This window comes from Manduca sexta, chromosome 3 (assembly GCF_014839805.1).
Source record: "Manduca sexta isolate Smith_Timp_Sample1 chromosome 3, JHU_Msex_v1.0, whole genome shotgun sequence".
NCBI classification, from domain to species: domain Eukaryota; kingdom Metazoa; phylum Arthropoda; class Insecta; order Lepidoptera; family Sphingidae; genus Manduca; species Manduca sexta.
The window spans coordinates 8664366-8676266 of NC_051117.1; the positions used below are offsets into that span (position 1 = coordinate 8664366).

At 33.9% G+C, this 11901-nt stretch overlaps 1 protein-coding gene across 2 annotated transcripts in view; it reads right to left on the reverse strand.

The window, feature by feature from the left end:
- The window catches only part of LOC115442975 (paired box protein Pax-5), a 106939-nt gene extending 97551 nt beyond the window's left edge, over nt 1-9388 (reverse strand). For both annotated transcript variants that reach the window (XM_030168227.2, XM_030168226.2), the window contains exon 1: nt 9234-9388. The gene's annotated coding sequence lies outside the window, so the exon portion shown is untranslated. The remainder of the gene's footprint in view (nt 1-9233) is intronic.
- Between the last annotated feature and the right edge of the window lie 2513 nt (nt 9389-11901).

Genomic DNA, 11901 nt, shown 5'->3' on the forward strand with positions numbered 1-11901 from the left:
TAGGAAATGGAAGTAAGGTTTGACTACTGAACAGTTTGTAAAAAAAATATTAATAAGTTGCGTAATATTATTTGAATTGATTACTTTAGTTTTAGAAAAAGATATGGAGCTATGAGCAGAAAATATAAACAATACGATATAATATCACGTAACCATTACAAACAGTCCGTGAAGAATCAAAATGTCAATAATAGATGTTTCTACCAATGATATTACATCAGCGTCATCATTTTGCAATATAAAATTTATCCATTGCTTCTATTTACAACCAGACCTGATCAAGCAATTTGCTCTCATTCATGAATCTACATACTTCAATCGTTTGAAGCCTAAATAATTCACTTTCGGATGCAAGTGGCCAGTTGGCTGGGCACGGAGCGCGCAGTCATCGTGCGTAACAAACGTCCTGTCACTCAGTGGAGCATGGCCCACGTGAAGCCACTCGACCAGGGGCCATGGCCGTTACTTCCAGAGGATTTGGGTGAAACCAGCAGTCTAAGGACCTAGCTTTACCTGAATAAGGGCTTCTATTAGTGGGTGTTATGAGTCTTAATATCTTAGACGTGTGAAGTGCAGTGTTTTCTAATTCAAAGTTCCATTTGTTTTTTCTCTCTTACCGAAACGCGAGCGATTAGATTTTACTAAGAAGTTGAGGCTTTCGAACTAGTTTCCTTGGTTTTTATATCTGCAGTAAAGATTCAGGTCTGGACTATTCTTAGCCGTTTTTAGAGGGAATATAGCAGGAATACTTTGGAACTATGGCCTCTATCTGAGGTTGTAGGAAAAGCACTAGCAGAAGTAAAAGGAGTACTATTTCCACAAATATTTGGATCAAATTATGTCCGATACGGGAATTCTAATATTTTTTGTCTTTACAATGTAGTTACCAATTTCAACAGTATCACCAGGATAAAAAACTACGATGAACCTGTTACATATTAATAAGCGTTATTTAAAGTTCTGTGTGAGTGCCTCGAACGTAAACAGTTGGGGCAGTGGCCACGTCGCAGCCCAGTAGTTTGGAACCACGACGGTTGACTGCCTCAAGAGTGACGTGCTACCCTCGCACGCTCCATTTCTTAGGCCTTGGGGACTGGCATATGGTTTTACGTTTACTTGTACATAGTCTTTACTTGGGAGATACCCTCTGCATTCAGGATGAAAGTTGCTTATATATTAACCCAGGACTTGGTCTGTGATATATTTTATTCGTGTATTTTTTCTGTTTCTGCTTGATTGTAAACCGTAAAATCTTTATTTATTATCACATTTATAATATTATTAAGTTATCAGTATATATCATCAGATTTTGTATTTGCTTCGTTAAATTTGACCATCTGTGTCTAGTGAGAAAGTTTTGCTGATCTTGTTAGTTACTGCTTTTGGACCAATATTTACATAATATTAATTCGTCTTTTAAGTTGCCTCTCATCCAATGGTCCTTTATTTTTTATAGTGGATAGGGCATGTGAGTTAGCTTTATAATTTCCGACATCCACAATTCTAAAATACATTGCAAAAAAACAATCCGTTTCAAGAATCTGAGATTGGAAAAAACTGTTTTCTCACTAATCCAAAATTTTAAAAATTTTAAAGGCTAAGCATTAGTTAACTGATCATCTCCAATTACTATCATGTCACATAAGACCATACTCTCTTCAAGGTCCCCATATAATAGGGCCCATACTGACCCGGTCACAACCCAAACGTGACCAAGTTCAATGGCGATGCACGGGAGCCGTACTCATGGGCCGGCACGGATTCGAACCAGTGACCAGCGTCGCGGACTGTGACTCTCGCTGAATGAACTAACTGTATAAGAACATGTTACTGTCAAAATCCAATTGGATCTGGTTTTGAAACTTGTAATCTGGTTGATATATTCCTACTCAGTATCAGCCCAGAATTGTGGTAAATGGTAATGGACTGGACTCCAGCGGTGTACTGTCTATATAACCCGATTTGTGCCGACTTCCCTATCGTAACTTCCGGCTTCCCTTTTGTATCTGATGTAAAATATAACTATCATTAGAACAATTTGCAAACCGCATTACTGCATAATATTAGTACATGTTGTTTCGGGTTCCCTTTAAGAAAATTACATCTTTCGCCACTGCTGGACTGGACTTTATTTACTGTTTTAGCCAAACATACCTCGTCAATACCCGACATAGAACAATTGTGTTGCGTTCAGAAGCAAAATAAAAATAAAAAATTACTTCAGCGTCAGACTTTTTTAGATGTGAAATTTGCGTCACGTCGCCATTTTTTTGCACTGTAGATTTATTGTGGCATTGACTAAACACATAGATTTCAAGAAAACGGTGAATTGAATTCTACCTTGTATAGCTAAAACAGTGTGAGCACACTCTCTGCCTACCCTGTATTGTAGTTCTAATAGTAATATTTATTATTATTAAATAGTCGTCTCCCTAAAATAGTTTTGGGAAGCGTTTCGTAATAAATGTAATGTTTAGTTATTTATCGTTAGTTTTGAGTAACCGACGCCATGCGGGCATCGTGACGAATTGAAACTGAGGCGGAAAAAACAACTAATACGAAGAAATGTTAAGCGGATTTATATCAGAAAATATAGACGCGGTAGGTTTGCGAGTAAATGTTAGTAAGAAATATTAGCGAAATGTCAAAATTTTAGGAGTTATAAAATTATGTTTATGTGGATTGTAAGGTTGTTTATAAATCGTAGTAACATTTTCAAATATTACAAATGTAAGAAGACACTAGCTTGATACATAAACTAAATAATAACAAAAAAAAATGTGGTATTGATTTAATAAGAAGTTTGTGTTAAGTTATAAACTGTTTGGTGTTTGTTCTTAAAAAAAAAAAATGTTTTGTCCTTCGGTTCTCGATGAAACAGCTTTTCTTTGTGTACTTAATAATTATGTTCCGTATAAAATGACTGTAGTTATATAAGCAATTTAATTTAAGTAATAATTAAATATTCTCATGTACCTTAACTTATCATAAGCGCAACTATATTCTCCTACGTTAAAGCAATAAATTTTATTTTTATTATATAATTTAATAAAAATATAACACTACGCATTCCACAAGTCCATCACGAACATAAAACTCTATCTTAATTTAACTACAACTAAAAAACCCGATCTAACTACTTTGTCAGCAAATAATAGCTATGCAATTTGCAAATACCTATCCCTATAGAGCATTTTAGAAAGTGTTACCGGACGGTCTTTGTCATATTCTTTTTAACCGCACAAAAAACTTGGAAAGGTGCCGCTGTCTCTCACCGCTACTTGTTTAGGATGTATCGGGAACTATTAAACATTGTGATATAGTTTTTAACATAAATGCATAATGATTTCTTTTGTTTACGCGAATGGTAGATATTGAAATAAAACTATTTTATCGCGGTTTTATATAATAATATTATAATTCACTTCTCATATTGCGAAAACTGCAAATTTTGTATAATTGTAAGATGTAGATATTGTAATTTTGAGTTTTCACACGACCAGCCTACCTCAGTCATCAAATTGATTTGAATATAAGCAACTGTTATCGCAGAAAATTTTATAGTGGCTTTTATTGTTGGTGGTAGGTCTCTCATATGTGGGAGTCCGCCTGGGTAGGTGCTACCGCAATGTCTATTTCTTCCGCCAAGCAGCAGTGTGTAGTCACTATTGTGTGTTGTTTGAAGAACATTGTAGCCAGTGTAACTACTGGACATAATAAGACTTAACATTTCATGTCTCAGCATGGCGAGCGCTTTGGAGCACCAAAAAATACTTTGTAATTCAAGAGGTTGGATGGTGTTTCTTCTATTTATGGGCGGTCGTATCGCTTACCATCAGGCGAACGGAAAACTCATCTAGTCATTCAAAACAATAAAAAAATAACTTCAATAAAAAACATTTTATCTCAAAAAAGATCTTCCGTTGGTCGACAATTTATTAATCCATAATATCCAGATTAAAACATATTTCTACTTGGGAATTACGTATAGCAATTACGGAACGTCGGTAACGCCATGGGAAAAAACAATTTGAAACAAAGACGGTAACCTAGACCCGGCGGTAGGGTTCTCACACTTGAAACCAAATGATAAAAACTATGATTTCACTTATGTAAGCTTGGAGGCTTTACTGTTAAACATTCCTCTTTATTACGTGGCTAATACCCACCCTGTTTATCTTGTCCCATTGCTGGACACGGGCTTCAATTACTAAGAGAGTTCAAGTATTTATCATTAAGTTAGGCATTGGGCTAGTGTAAGGTTGGGAGATTTCGCATATTTCAAACATTTAGTAGAAAGATTTTCTCTACAATGTCTGTTTTATTTGGATGATTTTTTTTTTAATAATTGTACAATATAAGTAGATATTGTAACATTGACTCTTCGGATGACCTACACCTCAGCCCCCCCGTGACCATAAAGGCTGAAGTCAAAACATCGGGAGAAATTTTAAATATAAAAATCCGCGATAAATTCTGAAAATTGGTTTTATTACAGAGTCAGTTTCAAATAAATACAAGTTTTTGCGTAAAATGAATATCATGTATTGTATGTTTAAATTCAAAGATTGAGACAATTTTTATCTTATTTTTTTATACTCGTATGTGCACGGCACATTCACCCCACTTCACCTGATGGTAAGTGGAGTGGGGTCCAATAGAATGTTGAAGAGAGATGATTTCTCAACAGTCGACACAATTATGCCGGTCTGTTAAAACATATACACAGGCTGATCCGGGAACGCGACACACTTACGTGTGCCACTATGGCGGGTTTCAACACCTTGTGTACGGTGCTCGCTATCCGGGCGGATATGAAATGCTACCACCAGCGAGTCTTATCTTTTAACGTTCAAGAAAATCTAACAACCTGCCTTCTTCTAGTCTCTTACGGTATGATGGTGATTCTAGTATGAGTCAACTATGTTACTTAAAACTGAAGAGTTTTTGACACTACTAATATTTGGAACTGATGGCATTCTAAAGATACTTTTAAACAGAAGCTACATATATCTTTGAGGTAATTTGTTTATAATGGAGCAAACATTATATATTAATGTATTATTAACCTATTTTGTATACGTGGTAGTTATAAATACCACAATACGTTGTACTTATATACATATACAATATGAAATTGTTGCACTTATAAATTATAGCGACTATTTTGTTATCAATTGTATTGGTAAAGAATAATAAAAAGAAAAACAAATTATATTTTTTTTCTCAGTATCATAAAGCTTATAGCTATACCTTAAACCGATTTCGAAAAGAGCAACACTAGAGTTTCTTGCCACTTCTTCTCTGATGAGAACTGCTTTTCAAACTGGTCATAGAGTAAATATCGATTCTAAATAATGTATAATATTTAACAGGTTCAAATAAAATATTTATGAATACTATAACTCAATGCTATAACCAAAATTTAAAACAAAAATTTTAAGGCCCAAACTTGAATACAAAAGTTATTTTTAATCACAATACGAAGTGATAACAACGTGGGACAGCGCTCACAATCGTTTAATATTTAATTATTTGTAAAAACAATGGTTTAACACGTTGATTTTGATTAAACAAAAACATTCCTATTGAAAGGACAAAAAATGATTTGAATTTATAAAGTACTAGCTGATCCCGCAGACGTTGTCCTGTCTTAAAGTGTTTTTCTGTCTTAATTATGAATATTGAATGTGAATTGTTATTATTAAGAAAAATAATACTCAATAACATAGTGTTTATTATTGTAATGCTCTATGATACACGCATTCTGTCAATCGCTGACAGTTATTTCAAACAATAGTTATGTACAATTTAAAATTAATATTGTCGTTAAGTTTTGTGAATTTTTCTAATTTTTCGCTCAAATTCCTTAATTTTATCTTTCATAATAACCATCTCCTGACAATAATTAACACAACAAAGAATTAGCGAAATTGTTCCACCCGTTCACGCGTGATGCGATGGCCAAGGGAAATAGGGATTCATTTTTATATATTATATTATTAATTTAGGACCATCAACAGAGATTTCAATATATAATAAACATAAATCTACATATGGTTACATTTTCATTGCATCTCTAATAACAGATGGACACAACATGAGTAATATTCATATAATATTAGGTGTTAAAAAGTTATAATAAAATTATTAAACTCAAAAGACTAATAGTGAGCAATAATTATTTCAATAATTATTTACTACAACGATTCAAGGAAATCGCAACAACGCTGTGAGTAGCTCATAACACTTCAAGACGCTGTGAGTAGCTCATAACACTTCAAGAAATATGAAATGGTATTAATGAAATCTATTCAGGCAAGTGGTCACTTACTGGAGCTGATCGCGAAACCGGCACAATGACCCTACGTATGAAGACACAAATTTTCGAAATACCCTGAGTATATACGCACGCACATATGCATTTTTATCTAGCTTCCAGTTAGAGATACCGCGCTGCGTGTACAAAGGGACAGCAATATAGCGAAGGTAGCTATGCGCAAGGTTCAGTTCGAACACTTCAACGCGAGCACTGCTCGTGAGCTACAATTTGACGAACCGACTTGAATTATCGATATTCTTCAAGCATTGATTCATACAAATAAACATTAAATTGTTTGTTTGAATATATTATCGTTCTAGTAATTTTATTAGGTTTTTTTTTTAATTCATTTGCAAAGAGTACCCGTTAATAATCGACTTATATGGATGCCTAGCTACTACAACATATAAAGACGGACTTAACGCTGGCATTCTCTAATAGCCTACCTTTGGGTAATACAATGATGAAACAATATATGATATTACGAATAGATGTAATAAATAATAAATTGATAAAATAAGCTGAAGAAAAGTAAACTAAAAATAATATAGCACATAAAAGGTATAACTACACGAAGACACTCAATAAACGAATACAATATTATAAATATATAAATACATATAACTATTATATTAAGACGATTATCGAGATTCCATCAGCTTATTAAGCAACAAAAGTATTCGAAAATCTTTCTGATATCAACAATGTCAGCAAGGTTGCGACTACGCCTTCTATGATACCATAGTTTACGTTTAAACGAGCATACACTGTCATAAAAGGATATGACGCATTTTATGATACCATGGTTTCCCGTCTGAACGAGTTTATACTGTCAGAAAAAGATGAGGTGACTCTATCAAAATAACTTACACCAGGATTTCTTTGTACCGTCGGTAAAATCTGGAGTTTAATTTTGTGCGATCAGACTTCAAAAGTATTCGATATTCTACGAAGAATTGTCAGCTTAGTGTCGTTTGCGTTTTAAAGTAGATTACAGTAAGTAACCTGACAATTATTGCAAAAAAATATTCTAGTTGGTTGTGAAACTGACTGCTGCGACGAATATCCGTAGGTTCAAAAGACAAGAGCACACACCTCTGACTTTTCTAAAATCATGTGTGTATTCTTTGTGAATTATCATCTTGCTTTAATAGTGAAGGAAAACATCGTATGAAAACCTGCATATCTAAGGAGTTTTTTATAGGAATTGCGAAGGTGTGTGAAGTCTACCAATCCGCACTAAGCCAGCGTGGTGGACTGAAGCCTAATCCTTCTCAGTAGTAGAGGAGGCCCATGCCCAACTGTGGGACAGTATATAATACAGGGCTGAAATTATTATTATTACCCTGATTGTTCATGTATAAACTACACCTACATATTGCAATTTAATATTATAAAGCACATTCAGTGGCAATCGTCACGTAGTTTTACAGAATAATATTACATTAATTAAAATTGATTCTAGAATACTTGTTTGATTAATTGCAATACTATAATCATCACCTTAGTAATATTGTAAATGCCAAAAGTTGCGAAGATTTTTGCATATTGTGTGTTTGTTAGACGAAGACGCCGACTCTACGAAACGGAATAAGATAAAATTTGAAATACCATCTCAAGATGTAAGATTAATCCTGGTATATATACAGAAGGATTTTTGTTTCGGGAAAGATTGTTCAACCCCGATAAACACTTAATATTGAATACTTTTGAAATCTATTAAAGAATAATCATACCTTATTTGTAATATTAAGGAATTTTTATATCACAAGTTATTTTAAAATCAGTTGCATTTCTCGTTGTCTTGGAAAGGTTATTTACACCAATTAGCTAAAGCTCACTAGTCAGTTAGATTATGTAAATTCTAAATATTTTTAATAGTATAGATAAAAGTAGGTTCAAACCTATTAGTTGATTATAATATACGTGTATTAATTTACGATACGCATTGTTATTTTAATTAACGAAAGCATTCAAGACATGAAAAATAATTATAATTATATGTAAAGCTCCTCTATTATTGCTATTATTATAAATATTCTGGGTATTGACACAACAGGGTAAAAGATATAATACCAACACTTTATATACTGCTCAATTGTGAGTTCAGGCCTTGTCTAGTATTGAGAGTTTAGGTCTTAGTACACCACGTTGGCCTAGAAGTTATGAAAAACACGTTAAGAGATATACTGAAAGCCCTAATTCTTTCTATCTATAGTGATAATAAAGTATCTATCTATGATATTTGATGTATCCATGGTTTTAAATATAACATACACACAGAAGTTTCTAGAAATCAATGTATTAATAAAGTTTCCTAAACATTTGTTTAAAATTTTGTAACAGAACGAGTCTGGCCCATTTCGTGCTTGCATTCCGTCGGTGAAGAGTAAAAAAATGTAATCGATTACTTACGTAAACAAAAACTGTGCAATCTCTTACTTAAGTAGTTTGGAAGTGTTGAAAAATGACTGACTGTAGAAAAACTACGGAACACCGTAATTCCCCATTAATTTCCCATAAGAAATCGTTTGCCGCCTGATTATAGAAAGTTTATTCCCATTTTGTAATTTAAATTTTACGCTGTTCTATTTTTGAAATATAAATGTTCATTTATGTAATTAACATAAATATGATATTATTTTAGAAAACAAGAAAGCTGCAAACTTTAGGTATTCAATTCTATTGTACAAATTTATTACATTATGAAAACACATTCCTGAAGCTCTACCACTGTAAAAGATAATATCTATTGTGTGATTATTAATTGTATTACGTAATTCCAATTGGAATCAATAGCAACATTGATTCTTGAAAGTTTACAACTTTCGCGTCAATATACGTACATAAGAAACAAAAGAGCCGAAAACGTTAGTAAAAAAACGCCTTTCGTAACCAAACAAAAACGTACCTGGTTGATTTAAAAAGCGGCGAAAATCACGCGAGTTTTCTATTCGTTGTTGAAAATAAAAATAATATCAATAATCCAACTTTCTAGTTTGGACACTGTCACTGGCACTGCACTGGGTACGGGGCCCGCGCGCGTCCGCCCGCCGAGAAGGCTAGCTCGCAAATGCGCTTGAGTGGAACAACACCGACTCCTGCGCAGCGAGTCGCGACTGGCCGAAACCATGTACCACACACACACGTCTTATGTAAGCCTTATGTAAAGTATATAGTTTTTGAACGGAAAAACGCTTGCCCGCTCGTCATTGTCGTGATATGTAGAGATTTTTAAGATGACGTCACCGGCGGCCATTTTGTTAATCCTTGTTAGGTTTTTTCGTTTGTTTCTCAGAAATATTGTACCTATTTTAGAGTAGAATTATTTAGATCTTATATACTGCTTCTATGTCGTTGTTTATAAAATAGTTACTGTCATACTGATGGGATAGTGAATGTATTTTATATTTAGCTATATAGCGACAGTACTCATATTAAAAAACCTAGTTATAGTACCCATTATAAATATCCACGTAGGTACCACAGTCAGCAGGTAGAGATACTAAATGATCAGGGATAGCTCCGCGTAGTTACCTTAGTGCAGCAAAATACCCCGGGGCCGTCCCGTATGCGCCAAAGAAAGCCAGGTTTCGGTTGGTATGCTGGTATAGGGAGTACAGGAGAAAGAGACTCGGTCCAATGCTCGTTCGGATGATGTTATACTCCCGAGTGTCGATATTAGTCATAAGACCGGTGAACTAACATAACCGTTCCACTTACCCCCAAGTGGTAGTCGCGATAACACGTTTTTTACCCGCGAAAACACATACAAAATAACAGGCCAGCATAATTCTAGCGATCATCGGGGAATATAGCTTTTGTTGGCCACCATTATGAATATACTGTAGATATTTAATACCAAGTTCTGTGTTTTTAGGTGATAAATGAAATTAACTAGCGAAGCGCGTACCATCACCCGAGCTACTCTTTTGTTATGCTTTTTGTTTTAATCACTAATAAATCTAATAAGATTCTAATTAGTTAAAAAAGTCATTAACGTACATAAATATAAAATATAAATTCATTAATACATTTTTATCAACAGGTTGAGGAGATGTTGTATCCTTGGTCATACAATAATACCAGCCCTATATTCTAATATGTCCACTGCTAACATGAGGTGTTTCTACTAAGAGGGTTTTAGAAACTCCAAGTCCTAAGAGTTTTAGGCCTTAGGATGCCACGCTTGCCTTCTGCGGACTTCACATACCTTCAAATTTCTCATGGAGAATTCACAGGTATGTAGCTTTCCTCAGGATGTTTTCCTTCACCGTTAAAGCGACATGTGATAAATTCTTAATGAATTGATATTTGTTTAGTGCGTATAAATCCAACCAAGAATATCCCAGGTTTGTTTAATAAATACTTTATGTGGGTTTTCTAACAGAATTGAACGGATTGAGTTCTCAAAGGCAGTTTTAAGTGGATCTTCTTACTTCAACTTTAGGTTCCTACGGTAAGATTTTCGCGTTCTAGAATAAAAAGAAAGTGGCAATTCATAGTCCCTATCTAAACCTATGGGACAGAGGCCTTATACTGTGTATGTAGAATCAGCATATTTATATCCGGTTTCGGACAGGCCGGCATAATTGTATCAATTAGCGAGGGATAGTCATCTTTCGTAATTGAACGATGTACCTGAACCTTACTCTACTTATCATTAGGTGTAGAAAAGTTATTTTTTCGTTCCGGTATAAAAAATCGGGATAGTAGTGTTGCGCAACCTGGAAATCGAATCTACGACCTACAAGGCCAATATTCATTTACACTGCCTTTAGACTACAGAGTATGTGAAATTATAGTTATCGAACGGTAATATGACTTTATTGCGCACAAATCTACCCTCCACGTACATAAGGATGAACATATTTCCATCCATGAAAAATAGCTTTATATAATAAGTAGCGTGACGTCAAAACACTTGAATTTATCACGTGATCTGGTGCTGTATGGTAAACAACTATGATCTACTCAGTTTAATTTGTTTTTTAGAAATATATATAACGTTTTGTCACTTGGTCTATTTGTATGTTTTTATAGGCATATCACTACAAGTATTAATATTGAAAATGTAGACGTTCATTTAATTATAATGAAAAAAAAATCAAAATTTCTGAATTTTTTTTTTTGCTTATACGTATTTCATGGCTATAAAATATAGGCTGAACACTTAAAAAGGAAGACAATACTCAACAATCCTTGCGTTAATAAATTAAATATCCGCTATTCCATCACCACTCTAAGGATAGGCAGAGCCGAAACATTATTGTCACCAACTGTGTTTAATCGAGGATATTAAAGCCAAATCAAGTGTTTAAAACAATTCTTGTTTGTAATTCTACAAAATAATGATTACGTAGAGTTTTATAAATAAAAATATACTTGCCTATTCCTGGGTTCGAATTTAGAGCTCCTTAATTTACAGACCTTATTTTGCATGGAACAAATATGATCATTTAGAGTAAAAGCGATGTTTAATTCTGCCGTGAAGCATCATTTTGTAATACATTGTAGTGTAATTACTATATTATAAGAAAACATCAAACGATTTTTTTTTTCTCGGCAAAGCGACTCCA